The sequence below is a fragment of the Aristolochia californica genome, unplaced genomic scaffold, assembly GCF_029961685.1.
Source record: "Aristolochia californica isolate CCGP_79_NKW_82.1479 unplaced genomic scaffold, dmAriCali1.0.hap1 SCAF_10, whole genome shotgun sequence".
Taxonomy (NCBI): Eukaryota; Viridiplantae; Streptophyta; class Magnoliopsida; order Piperales; family Aristolochiaceae; genus Aristolochia; species Aristolochia californica.
Window position 1 is genome coordinate 15,873,917 of NW_027181771.1, and position 13,756 is coordinate 15,887,672.

Consider the following 13,756-nt stretch of genomic DNA (forward strand, 5'->3'; position numbering starts at 1 on the left):
CCTGCAACTTCTTTCAAATTACAATTCATCATCAAAGTTCAAGAAACTCATTGCTTCCAGATTTAAAACCATTTTACGCTATTACCATCGCACTTTTGCTATTACCAGCGTAATTTTTTTTTCACTGAATACTTTTGGTATTACCACCATGTTGTATTCGTCTTCACTGCACATGCACTTATTTTTAAGTAACCAACTGTTCTGGTGCATGTCCCTGGGTTTGCCCAGGCTGTTTCTGAAGTTATCTATCTTTTGCAAGCAAGAGCATTTCCATTTGCATTCATACATTACAACTAGGAATTTCACTGACGTATAAAAAGGAATGAGTTCAAACAGGCATACAAGACTATTCAGACTAATATAGATCAACACAAGATTTACATGTTCTCTTTTGCAACTAAGTTCCAAGTCTAATGCAATAGTAAGTTATCCCACTGAATTCTCATGAATCACAACAAATGATATCAAATTTCTAATAGGCATATTCTACACAGTTTTTTTTTTTTTTTTTTTTGAAAATTTTTGAAACACATTTGAGCAACTTATTTTAACTCTACTAACTTTAACCACATACTAAGAGGAGTAATTTGAAAACCATGAACAGAAATCAAAAGAAAATTATTGGTAAGGCATAAAAGAGACGTTCCCCCCCCCCCCCCCCCCCCTGCTTCACTGCACGTGCACTTATTTTTAAGTAACCAACTGTTCTGGTGCATGTCCCTGGGTTTGCCCAGGCTGTTTCTGAAGTTATCTGTCTTTTGCAAGCAAGAGCATTTCCATTTGCATTCATACATTACAATAAGGAATTTCACTGAGGTATAAAAAGAAATGAGTTCAAACAGGCATACAAGACTATTCAGACTAATATAGATCAACACTAGATTTACATGTTCTCTTTTACAACTAAGTTCCAAGTCTAATGCGATAGTAAGTTATCCCATTGAATTCTCATGAATCACAACAAATGATATCAAATTTCTAATAGGCATATTCTACACAGTTTTTTTTTTTTGAAAAATTTTGAAACACATTTGAGCAACTTATTTTAACTCTACTAACGTTAACCACATACTAAGAGGAGTAATTTGAAAACCACGAACAGAAATCAAAAGAAAATTATTGGTAAGGCATAAAAGAGACGTTCCCCTCCCCCCCCCCCCCCCCCCCCCCCCCTCTCCCAAACCTAAACCTGACATTGTCCTCAATGGGGAAAAGTTAAAATACCAGAACGACTACAAAAAGGAATAACAACTTAGCTAGTTATACTCCAGCAGGGTGAGGGTTAAGCTCCCTCAGGGCTCCTAAATCCATAGGTGGGACCATATGTGTTTGGTCATCAACAATAATACCGAAAAGTCAATAAAGACCCCCAGGAATGATACATAGTCTCCCTCGAAGAAGGTTTACTCGTATCAGCCGTACCTGTAGGTAATCATTCGTAGATGAAACCGCTATCCCACATCACACTTTGAAGAAATCTCCGTGTGACAGGCCACTGAAGGCAGCAGGAATGACGCGCTGAACACAAGTCTTTAAGTTACTCACCATAAGGTTTTCATTCAATATTTCAAGATCGAACTGGTCAATCCCAGAACGGTTGTTTGAGTACAGACCTCTCAAACTAGGGACCAAACGTCTGGTCATCGACTACCGGAATCATTTATGCTCTCAGCCGGCAAGAGAGTACCCCGAGTCCATGATGGGGCTGGCATTGTCGGGGGACCTTCAATCAATCAAGGCTAGAGTACACCAAAGGTTATTCCAAATAAGAACGAATAAACCAAAAAAATAAAAAATAAAAAATAAAACTATAATGTACAAAGGGATAGAAACGTGGGGATTGCCCCTAATGTGCTAAGTTTATAGTCGTAAGCAAGACTCTGACGCATTCAAGATGAAATGATAGGTTCCTCCAAGAAAATCACCATCACCTCCTCTGAGATATGGTTTGAGCCTCTGACCGTTAACTTTGAAGACAAACCAGTCTCCGTGATTGCGGATCTCAATAGCGCCATGAGGAAACACCTATGTAACTTCAGATGGACTGGACCACCAGGATCTTAGCTTCCTTGGAAACAAATGCAATTGTGAGTTATAAAGTAAAACATTCTGCCCAATAGTAAAAGACTTGCGAAAAATAGATTTATCATGTAAAAGCTTTGTTCGCTCCTTATACAGTTTGGCATTCTCATAAGCATCATGACGTATCTCCTCCAACTCATTCAATTGCAATTTTCTCTCCTCACCCGCTTGAGTTAAATCAAAATTCAAAGCCTTAATGGCCCAATAAGCTCTATGCTCAAGCTCAACAAGTAGATGACATGCTTTGCCGAACACTAGGCGAAATGGAGACATCCCAATAGGAGTCTTATAAGCGGTTCAATAGGCCCATAAAGCATCGTCCAATTGAGTGGACCAATCTTTACTATCAAAGCGAACCGACTTCTCCAAAATCCGTTTGATCTCCCTATTAGAGATTTCCACTTGACCACAAGTTTGCGGGTGATACGGAGTGGACACCCGATGAGTGATGAAATATTTCTTCAATAAGGTTTCAAATGCTCTGTTACAAAAATGAGATCCCCCATCACTGATGATCGCTCTCGGGGTACCAAACCGATTAAAGATGTTTTCTTTTAAAAACTTTACCACTACTTTGTGATCATTTGTCTTACATGCAATAGCTTCAATCCATTTAGAGACATATTCAACAGCAACAAGGATGTATTGATAGCCGAACGAGACAGGAAAAGGACCCATGAAGCCAATACCCCACACATCAAACAATTCAACAATAAGAATGGGGTTAAGAGGCATCATGTTCTTCCTAGACAAACAACCAGTTCGTCGGCATTTATCACACACACGACAAAACTCATGGGCATCTCTAAATAATGAAGGCCAATAGAAACCACATTGCAAGACTTTAGCCGCGGTCTTTCTAGCACCAAAATGTCCACCACATGCGTAGGAATGACAAAATTCAAGAATGTTGGCAAAGTCTTGCTCATGTACACAATGCCTAATGACTTGGTCAAAACACACCTTGAACAAATGAGGGTCATCCCAAAAAAATGTTTGACTTGGGAAAAGAATTTCAACCGATCTTGTTTACTCCAATAATCAGGAATCTTATGAGTTACAAGATAGTTGACTATGTCAGCAAACCAAGGCAACTGGGATACTTGGAGAAGTTGTTCATCAGGGAAGGAATCCTTCCTGAGGTGTTACACAGATCCTAGATAGATGATCAGCAACAACATTCTCACAACCCTTCTTATCTCGAATCTCAAGGTCAAATTCTTGCAATTGCAAGATCCATCTAATCAAGCGAGGTTTAGTGTCCTTGATTGATAATAAGTACTTCAAAGCAGAATGATCAGTGAACACTATAACTTTGACACTAATAGATATGATCTGAATTCGTTCAAGGCAAACACAACAGCTTGCAACTCCTTCTCAGTGGTAGTGTAATTGAATTGAGCATCATGAAGAGTGCGGCTAGCATACTGAAAGACACAGGGAATTTTATCCGTCTTTTGCCCCAAAATAGCCCCCAATGCATAGTCAGAGGCATCACACATCAACTCAAAAGGCAAAGACCAAGTAGGGGTTGGACAATGGGTGCAGTGGACAAACATTTCTTCAGTGTCTCAAAAGTATGAATACAAGCATCATCAAAGGCAAAAGCAACATCTTGAGCAAGTAAATTCATCAAAGGACGAGAAATTTTGCTAAAGTCCTTAATGAAACGCCTATAGAACCCAACATGGGCAAGGAAAGAATACACCCCCTTCACAGAAGTAGGTGGTGGTAGATTGGCAATTAGGTCAACCTTGGCTTTATCCACTTCTACACCCCGCTCTGACACTACATGTCCTAAAATAATTCCTTCTTTTACCATGAAGTGGCATTTCTCCCAATTCAAGACTAAATTGGACTTAATGCAACAAGACAATACGAGTGAAAGATTGTGCAGACATGTATCAAAACTAGAGCCAAACACAGAAAAGTCATCCATAAAGACCTCTAGAAAGTCACCAATCATGTCAGAAAAGATACTCATCATGCACCGTTGGAAAGTGGCAGGCACATTGCATAAACCAAAAGGCATGCATCTGTAAGCATAGGTGCCAAACGGCCACGTGAATTTTGTCTTTTCATGGTCTTCTGGAGCAATGGGAATTTGATTGTAGCCAGAGTATCCATCTAAGAAGCAATAAAAATTGTGGCCGGCCAATCGCTCTAGTACCTGATCAATGAAAGGTAGTGGGAAGTGATCCTTCCTAGTGGCGGAATTAAGTTTTCTATAGTCAATGTAGACACGCCACTTGGTGGTAGTTCTTGTGGGAATCAATTCACCACTCTCATTTTTCATTATCGTTATCCCCCCTTTCTTAGGGACAACTTGAATTGGACTCACCCAGGTGCTATCGGAAATAGGGTAAATGATTCCTGTCACAAGCAACGTGATGACTTCTTCTCTCACAACCTCCAGCATATGGGGATTTAACCTACGTTACATCTCACATGAGGCTTTAGTCCCCTCCTCCAAATGAATACGATGCATGCATATGGAGGGGCTAATCCCTTTTAAGGCATCAAGAGTCCACCCCAATGCCTCTCTGTGTCCTTGTAAAACTTCAGTCAATTGTTCCTCCTGCTCAGTACTCAAATCAGAGGAAATAATGACTGGTAATGAGTTCATGGGCCCCAAGAACGCATACTTCAACGTGGGAGGAAGTGGCTTAAGATCTAGCTTGGAAGTTTCAAGAGGTTTGTCCAAGTCAAGAGGAAGATCCTGTGGATGATGATTTGTGATAACCTCATAAGCTTCCTCCAACAGAGGTACAAAATTGAGTAAAGAATCAACCTCTCGGAAATATGTTTCCTCATCAAAATAATCCATGTCTAAAGATGTTATGCAAGACTCAAAAGATTCAAGAGTGGATTCGTCATCAAGCATAACAGTTTCTATCTTAAATGTAGGACTCAGATCATCAGACTCAAGTGGGTGGTGCCCGACATTAAATACATTCAATGAGACCTTAAAATTTCCACAAGACAACTCCAAGTCACCACTTTTACAATGAATGATAGCATTGGATGTGGTTAAGAAGCGACGTCCTAGGATGATAGGAATTTGGTTGGTCACATTGACTACTAGTTCTGTATCAAGAACAATGAAATCAACCGGGAATAGAAATTTGTCCACTTTTATCAAAACATCTTCAACTATTCCTCATGGTATCTTGACAAAACGGTCAGCTAGTTGACGTGTGATGGGAGTAGGCTTCAATTCCCCCAAACCTAATTGCTGGTACACAAAGAAAGGAAGCAAATTCACACTTACCCCTAAGTCAAGAAGAGCTCTCTGGATGGTATGTTCACCAATGACACATGAAATTGTGGGACTTCCAGGATCTTTAACTTTAGGAGGAGTGTTGTGCTTCAGAATTGAGCTTACATTCTCAGTAAGAAAGACCTTTTTGTTAACATGTTTGTTTTCTCTTCTGTGTACAAAGGTCTTTCAAAAATTGGGCATAGGCAGGGACTTGCCTAATAGCATCAAGTAGTGGAATGCTAATGTGAACCTTACTAAACAGTTCCAATGTTTCATGCATGCTATCTCCTTTCCTAGGTGGGCCTGATAACCTCTGTGGATAAGGAGCTAGTGGAACTTGGTTAGGGATCTGCTTGGCTGTTGGTGGAGAACTTGGAGGTTCTTCACTCAATGATGTGTCCCCATCATCATCCTTTGACTCCTTAGACTTAGTGGTCCCTACCCCATTGTTCAAGTCACGACCACTCCTAAGGGTGGTTATGGCTTTGGCTTGCTCATGGTGGGGTTTGGAACTCAACCACTCTCATGTGTGCTTTTGGGGTTAGGAATGGTTTGACTCGGGAGTCTATTTTGTGCTTGTTCACTCATGTGGCTGGCCAACTGACTCACTTGCATTTCAAGTTTAGCAATGGAGGACTGAGTATTCTGCATAAATAATTGAAGTGTATCCTCAAGTGAAGGTTTTTGTGGAATCAATGGCTATTGAGTGAAGTGTGGGCACGGAGCTTGGGGTTGAGTAAACCCTGGAGGACCCCCAACCTATGGGCCCTTGGACCATGAGAAATTTGGGTGCCTAGCCCAACCCGGATTATATGTTTATGAAAAAGGATCATTCCGGTTTGGTCTATGAAAATTTGGACTGCATTCAAGTCCTTAATGAGCTCCGGGTAGAATGAACTAGATGGACACATTTGTGTGGGATGAGATGAACTAGAGCATATTGCATAGACAGTAGATGGGTTAGGAGCAGGTGAACTCTTGGACACCATAAGGGCATCAATTTTTCTCCCCTCAATCTTGGCCATGAGCATGGGCGTTTCACTAACCTTGTAGAGACCCCCTCTTTTGGCTCCGTGGGATCTCCTATCAACATTAAATGATGAACCCCATTGCTGAGATTGATCACTCAACGTTTCAAAGAAGTCCCAGGCCTCACTAGCACTCTTACCCATCAAACTCCCACCACTCATTGCATCTACCATGGATCTAACCTGGGGTGTAAGACCTTGATAAAAGTATTGCACTAAATGCCATTTCTCAAACCCATGATGCGGACACCTACAGATCAAATCCTTCCATTTCTTCCAAGCCTCATAAAAGTGTTCACCCTCCTGCTGCATAAAGTTGGAGATTTCTCTCCTGAGGGCTGTAGTTCTCTGAATGGGAAAGTACTTGGACAAAAATTTTGTCACTAATGTGTCCCATGAAGTAATGCTGCCCACCTTCAAGGAATTAAGCCAAGACTTGGCCTTATCCTTAAGTGAAAATGGAAAAAGTCTTAACCGGATAGAGTCATCTGAGAAATTCTGGAATTTGAAAGTTGCAAAAATATCTAAAATTCCTTGATGTGGTAATATGGGTCCTCCTTCTCCAACCCATAGAATGTAGGGAGGAGTTGGATCACACCCGGTTTCAACTCATAACTGGCTGCAGTAGTGGGTGGCAATATAATGCAAGAAGGTGATGTGAAGTGGGATGGGATAGAATAATCCCTCAGGGCTCTACGGTCACCTGCTGTAGGTAACTGTAATGGTTCACCCTGATTGGCCATGGTAGCTCCTAACTTGACTTCGGGTGTTTTCCTACAAATATGTTCTGCCTCTTCAACAAAGGGAGCTAATGGTCCACATAGGGAGCGGCGCCCGTGCATAAAAACACAAAAAGAAACAAAACGAACTATCAAATTAAGCTAACAAACTCACTACTAAAAATATGAACTAACTAGAAGAAATAAAAATAATTCCATACAAAATCACCAAGCTAAAATTATGAAAGCAACAAAAAATAAAATAAAATAAAAATAAATCTAACCTAAGACCATGAAGAACAAAGAAATACACTTAATACGTGCCTCCCCGGCAGCGGCGCCAAAAACTTGATGTAAAATTTAGTTACATCGGCTTTTATACCTCGCAAGCATACGAATCGTTCATGTAATTTAGCGGGAAGCGAGGTCATATCCATAGGGAGGACTGAATTTTGTGTATTCTTTAATCAACTAGTCTAACCAAATATGATGAATTAATCTGAACTAAACACTAATTATATCCTAAATTATCAAGCAATCATCTGGTAAACTACTTGCACAACAGGAAATGTCAACTCTGAATTTTACGGTGATTCGTGCCTCTCTCGAGCGCCACGTAACCACGGATCCGATTTCTCAATCCTTGTGTCTAGACCCTCTCGGGCGCATAGAGTGAAAGACAGAAATCAGATTAAAATACCAAAATCCAACCTAAATTATAATCCAACCCTAACTAGTTAATTTAATCAAATATCCGGAAAACAAACATTCAATAAATATTAATTATCAAATCACATTTAATAAATATTCAAGACCTAAGTTCAAACTATAGAAAAATTAAATTTCAAATTGATGAATTACTTCCCTTCTCCTTCCTCTTGCTCGGGCAGCAACTCGTTCTCACGGGTGCTGCAATTTCCCGAAATTGATGGCTTCGGGTAGCAAGAGTGAGTGGCCGGAGGTAGAGACGATGTCGGCGACGAAGGATAGAAGCCAACGGACGGAGGTGACGTCTAGCGAAGAACGAAACAGAGCTGAAGTTCTCTAACCGGCTCTCTCGAGTCTCGGTTGGAGTCGGAATAGCTCCGGGCAAGGTCGGAAATACCAAATCGACGCTGGAGGATTGTCGAAATGCAGAATTGGCACCGGAGAAGCCCTCTTGGATCACCTCTCAGCTTGGCGAGCAGAAACTGGCACTGTCGAACTCACCGCGATGGAGACTCTCTCGAGCTCTCCTCGGGTCTGTTCTCGGTTGCCGGACTGCAGTGGACGGCGGTGGACGACGGTGGCACGGTGAAAGATAGTGGCGCGGTGAACGACGGTGGGAAACTCCTCTCAGGTCTTCCCCTGCTATCGGTGCTCTATTTTGGTTGACGCCCCTCGTCGACACTCCCCCTTTTCCTTTTAATACGATTTTCTTTGTTTTAAAATGATTTGCCCTAAAAATCACCTCCATCTCACTAAGGGCATTTTGGTAAATATATCCTTCTCCACCAAAATTCTCCTGAAATTCCATAATTGAATCCATAAAAAGTATTTCAGGAATAAATAAACCCTAAAAACAATGAAATATAATTCAGGAGAGAAAAATATGCAATATAGAAAGTGATTAATGCCAAATTCAATAAATGCACGTTTCATTTGAAAACTAATAAATAACCACCTATAACACAATTATAAAGGTTATTCTATTATAATTAACCTAGTTCTCATGTTAGAATATGGCATCTATCACCGACCTAACGATCATAGATGATTGTAAAGTGATTTACCAAGCGTAACGGGCTATATTTTTGAAAGGAATGACATATGGATTTGGAGTCAACACTCAGTTAAAAATCCTCCGCCTCCCCCTTTTCCCGGCGATTGCAAAAACTGATATATAAAAACTAAAAAGAGCTTACAATCCCTAAAAATTATAGAGACTTTTTGGAATTATCTCTCTCTACATTTGTGCATTGTGCATTTCCACTTAAGATTTATACTTTCTTCTTAAATCAAAACATGCATTTTCACTTTCCCATCGTCTCATTAACAAAAAAGAGATAAAAGGCAAATAGATCACCACAAAATGAAAATTTTAGAGTTTATGTAAGGAAAGAATTTTGAAGCAATAACGAATGCAAGTAAAAAAATTTATTCACACACCACAAATGAACACAAAAGTTTTGTTATTAGAGTTTGGGAAATTCCACTAGTTCAACCCTAATATCATAGAATTTTTTAAGAAAGAGATTTTTCTACACATGTTTTAAAAAATGGATATGCATGCTTGATACATGTTAAAGATGCAAATGAGCTATGGATCCAAACCTTTTAAAGACAATGACAATAAATTCTCAAGTTAACGTGCGGTGGGATATTTACCCGAGTCAAACAAACCATTATTTTACCCATAGATGATTGTAACATGATTTATCATGCGTAATGGGCTATATTTTTGTAAGGAATGACTTATGGATTGGTAGTGAACACTCAGTTAAAAATCCCTTGCCTCCCCCTTTTCCCAACGATTGCAAAACCTGATATATTAAAACTAAAAACAATTTACAATCCCTAAAAATTACGGACACTTTTTGGAATTATCTCTCTCTACATTTGTGCATTGTGAATTTCCACTTTAGATGTATACTTTTTTCTTAAATCAAAACTTGAGTTTTCACTTTCCCTTCATCTTGTAAACAAAAAAAGAGATAAAAGGACAAAATAGCTTACAACAAAATGAAAATTTTAGAGGTTATGTATGGAAATAATTTAAACCAATAACAAATTTAAGTAAAGAAAATTTATTCACACACCACAAATGAACACAAAAGTTTTTTATCCAAGTTTGGGAAATTCCACAAGTTCAACCCTAATAGCTTGGAATTTTATAAGCAAGAGATTTTTCTACACATGTTTTAAAAAATGGGTATGCAGGCTTGAAACATGTTAAAGATGCAAATGATCTATGGATCCAAACCTTTTAAAGAGAATAAAATTAAATTCTCAACCGAACGTGTGATGGGTTATTAACGCGAGTCAAACAAGCCAATATTTTGCGCATTTACAAAAAGCTGACCTAACGATCATAGATGATTATAAAGTGATTTATTATGTGTAATGGGCTATATTTTTGTAAGGAATGACTTATGGATTGGGTGTCAACACTCAGTTAAAAATCCCCCACCTCCCCTTTTTACCGACGATTGCAAAACCAGATATAAAAAAACTAAATAGAGTTTACTATCCCTAAAAATTACATACACTTTTTGGTATTATCTTTCTCTAATTTTTGTGCATTGTGCATTTCCATTTTAGATGTATACTATTTTCTAAAATCAAAACTTGAGTTTTCACTTTCTCATCATCTCGTAAACAAAAAAAGAGAGAAAGGTAAAAATAGATCACAAAAAAATAAAATTTTAGAGTTTATGTGTGGAAATAATGTAAAGCAATAACAAATGTAAGTAAATAAAATTTATTCACACACCACAAATGAACACAAAAGTTTTGATAACAAAGTTTTGGAAATTCCACTAGTTAAACCCTAATACCTTGGAATTTTATAAGAAAGAGATTTTTCTACACATGTTTTAAAAAATGGATATGAATGCTTGAAATATTTTGAAGATGCAAATGACCTATGGATCCAAACATTTTAAAGGGTATAACATTAAATTTTCAAGTGAACGTACGGTGGGATATTTACCCGAGTCAAACAAGCCATTATTTTGCCTATTTACAAAAAGATGACATAACAATCTTGGATGATTGTAAAGTGATTTATCATGCGTTACAGGCTATATTTTTTATATTTTTTGGGAGTCAACACTGAGTTAAAAATGTACCCCCCTCCCTCCTCTTTTTCCCGACGTTTCAAAAACCTGATATATAAAAACAAAAATGAGTTTACAATCCCTAAAATTTAGAGACACTTTTTGGAATTATCGCTCTCTTCATATGTGCATTGTGAATTTATATTTTAGATGAATATATTTTTCTTCAATCAAAACATGAGTTTTCACTTTCCCTTCATCTCGTAAACAAAAAAAGAGATAAAAGGCAAAAATAGATCACAAGAAAATTAAACTTTTAGAGTTTATCTATGGAAAGAATTTAAAGCACTAACAAATCCAAGTAAAGAAAATTTATTCACACACCAAAAATGAACACAAAATTTTTGTTATCCAAGTTTGGAAAATTCCACTAGCTCAACCTGAATTGCTAGGAATTTTATAAGAAAGAGATTTTTCTACACATGTTTTAAAAAATATATATGCATGCTTGAAAGAAGTTAAAGAGGCAAATGACCTATGGATTGAAACCTAATAAAGAGAATAACATTAAATTCTCAAGTGAACATGCGGTTGTATATTTACCTGAGTCAAACAAGCCATTTACAAAAACCTGGCCTAACGATCATAGATGATTGAAAAGTGATTTATCAAGCGTAACGGGCTATATTTTTGTAAGAAATGACTTATGGAATTGGAGTTAACACTCAGTTAAAAATCCCCCACCTCCCCCTTTTCCTGACGATTGTAAAACCTGATATATAAAAACTAAAAACAGTTTACAATTCCTAAAAATTATAGAACTTTTCGGAATTATCTCTCTCTACATTTGTGCTTTGTGCATTTCTATTTTAGATTTATACTCTTTTCATAAATCAAAACTCGAGTTTACACTTTCTCGTCATCTCATAAACAAAAACACAGATAAAAGGCAAAAATAGATCACAACAAAATAAAAATTTAAGATTTAATGTATGGAATGAATTTAAAGTAATAACAAATGTAAGTAAAGAAAATATTTCCACACACCACAAATGAACACAAAAGTTTTGTTATCCAAGTTTGGTAAATTCCACTAGTTCAACCCTAATAGATTGGAATTTTTAAGAAAGAGATTTTTCTACACATGTTTTAAAAAATGGATATGCATGTTTGAAACAATGACCTATGGATCCATACCATTTAACGACAGTAACATTAAATTCTCATGTGAAAGTGCGGTGGGATATTTACCCGAGTCAAACAAGCCATCATTTTCCCCATATACAAAAAGCAAACCTAATGATTAGAGATGATTGTAAAGTGATTTATCATGTGTAATGGGCTATATTTTTGTAAGGAATGACTTATGGATTGGGAGTCAACACTCATTTAAAAATCCTACACCTCCCCCTTTTCTCGACGATTGCAAAACCTGATATATTAAAACTAAAAAGAGTTTACTATCCCTAAAAATTATAGAAACCTTTTGGAATTATCTCTCTCTTATTTTTGTGCATTGTGCATTTCCATTTTAGATGTAAACTTTTTTCTTAAATCAAAATATGAGTTTTCACTTTCCTTTCATCTCATAAACAAAAAAAGAGATAAAAGGAAAAAATAGATCACAAAAAAATGAAAAGTTTAGAGTTTATGTAAGGAAAAAATTTAAGGCAATAATAAATGTAAGTAAAGAATTTTTTTTCAGACACCACAAATGAACACAAAAGTTTTGTTATCCAAATTCTGGAAATTCCACTAGTTCAACCCTAATAGCATGGAATTTTATAAGAACGAGATTTTTCTACACATGTTTAAAAAAATGAATATGAATGCTCTAAACATGTTAAAGATACAAATGACCTTTGGATCCAAACATTTTAAAGAGAATAACATTAAATTCTCAAGTGAACGTGCAGTGGGATATTTACTCGAGTCAAACAAGCAATTATTTTGCCCATTTACAAAAAGCTGACATAAATATCATAGATGATTGTAAAGTGATTTATCATGCGTAATGGGCTATATTTTTGTAAGGAATGACTTAAGGATTGGGACTCAACACTCAGTTAAAAATCCCCCGCCTCACCCTTTTCGCGGCGATTACAAAACCTGATAAAAAAACTAAAAAGAGTTTACAATCCCTAAAAATTACAAACACTTTTTGGAATTATCTCTCTCTAAATTTGTGCATTGTGCATTTAAATTTTAGATGTGTACTTTTTTCTTTAATCAAAACTGAGTTTTCACTTTCCCTTCATCTCGTTACAAAAATAGAGATAAAAGACAAAAATAGATCACAACAAAATTAAACTTTTAGATTTTATGAATGGAAAGAATTTAAAGCAATAACAAATGTATGTAAAGAAAAATTGTTCGCAAACCACAAATGAACTCAAAATTTTTGTTATCCAAGTTTGGGAAATTCCACTAATTCAAACCTAATAGCTTGGAATTTTATAAGAATGAGATTTTTCTACACATGTTTTAAAAAATGGATATGAAAGTTTGAAACATGTTAAAGATGCAAATGACCTATGCATGCATGCCATTTAAAAAGAATAACATTAAATTCTCAAGTGAACATGCGGTGGGATATTTTCTCGAGTCAAACAAGCCATTATTTGTCCCATTTTCAAAAACAGACCTAACTATCATAGATGATTGTAAAGTGATTTATCATGCGTAACGGGCTATATTTTTGTAAGGAATGATTTATGGATTGGGAGTCAACACTCAGTTAAAAATCCCCTGCATCCCCATTTTCATGACGATGGCAAAAGCTGATATATTAAAACTAAAAAGAGTTTACAAACCCAAAAATTACAGACCCTTTTTGGAATTATCTTCCTCTACCTTTGTGCATTGTGCATTTCTATTTTAGATGTATACTTTTTTCTAAAATCAAAA

At 36.9% G+C, this 13,756-nt stretch overlaps 1 non-coding gene across 1 annotated transcript; it reads left to right on the plus strand.

Moving 5' to 3' along the window:
* The first annotated feature begins 6,604 nt into the window (after positions 1 to 6,604).
* On the plus strand, positions 6,605 to 6,711 carry LOC137943298 (small nucleolar RNA R71). The gene has a single exon (XR_011110635.1). It is a non-coding gene; the product is annotated as a small nucleolar RNA R71 (small nucleolar RNA).
* Positions 6,712 to 13,756: the final 7,045 nt, after the last annotated feature.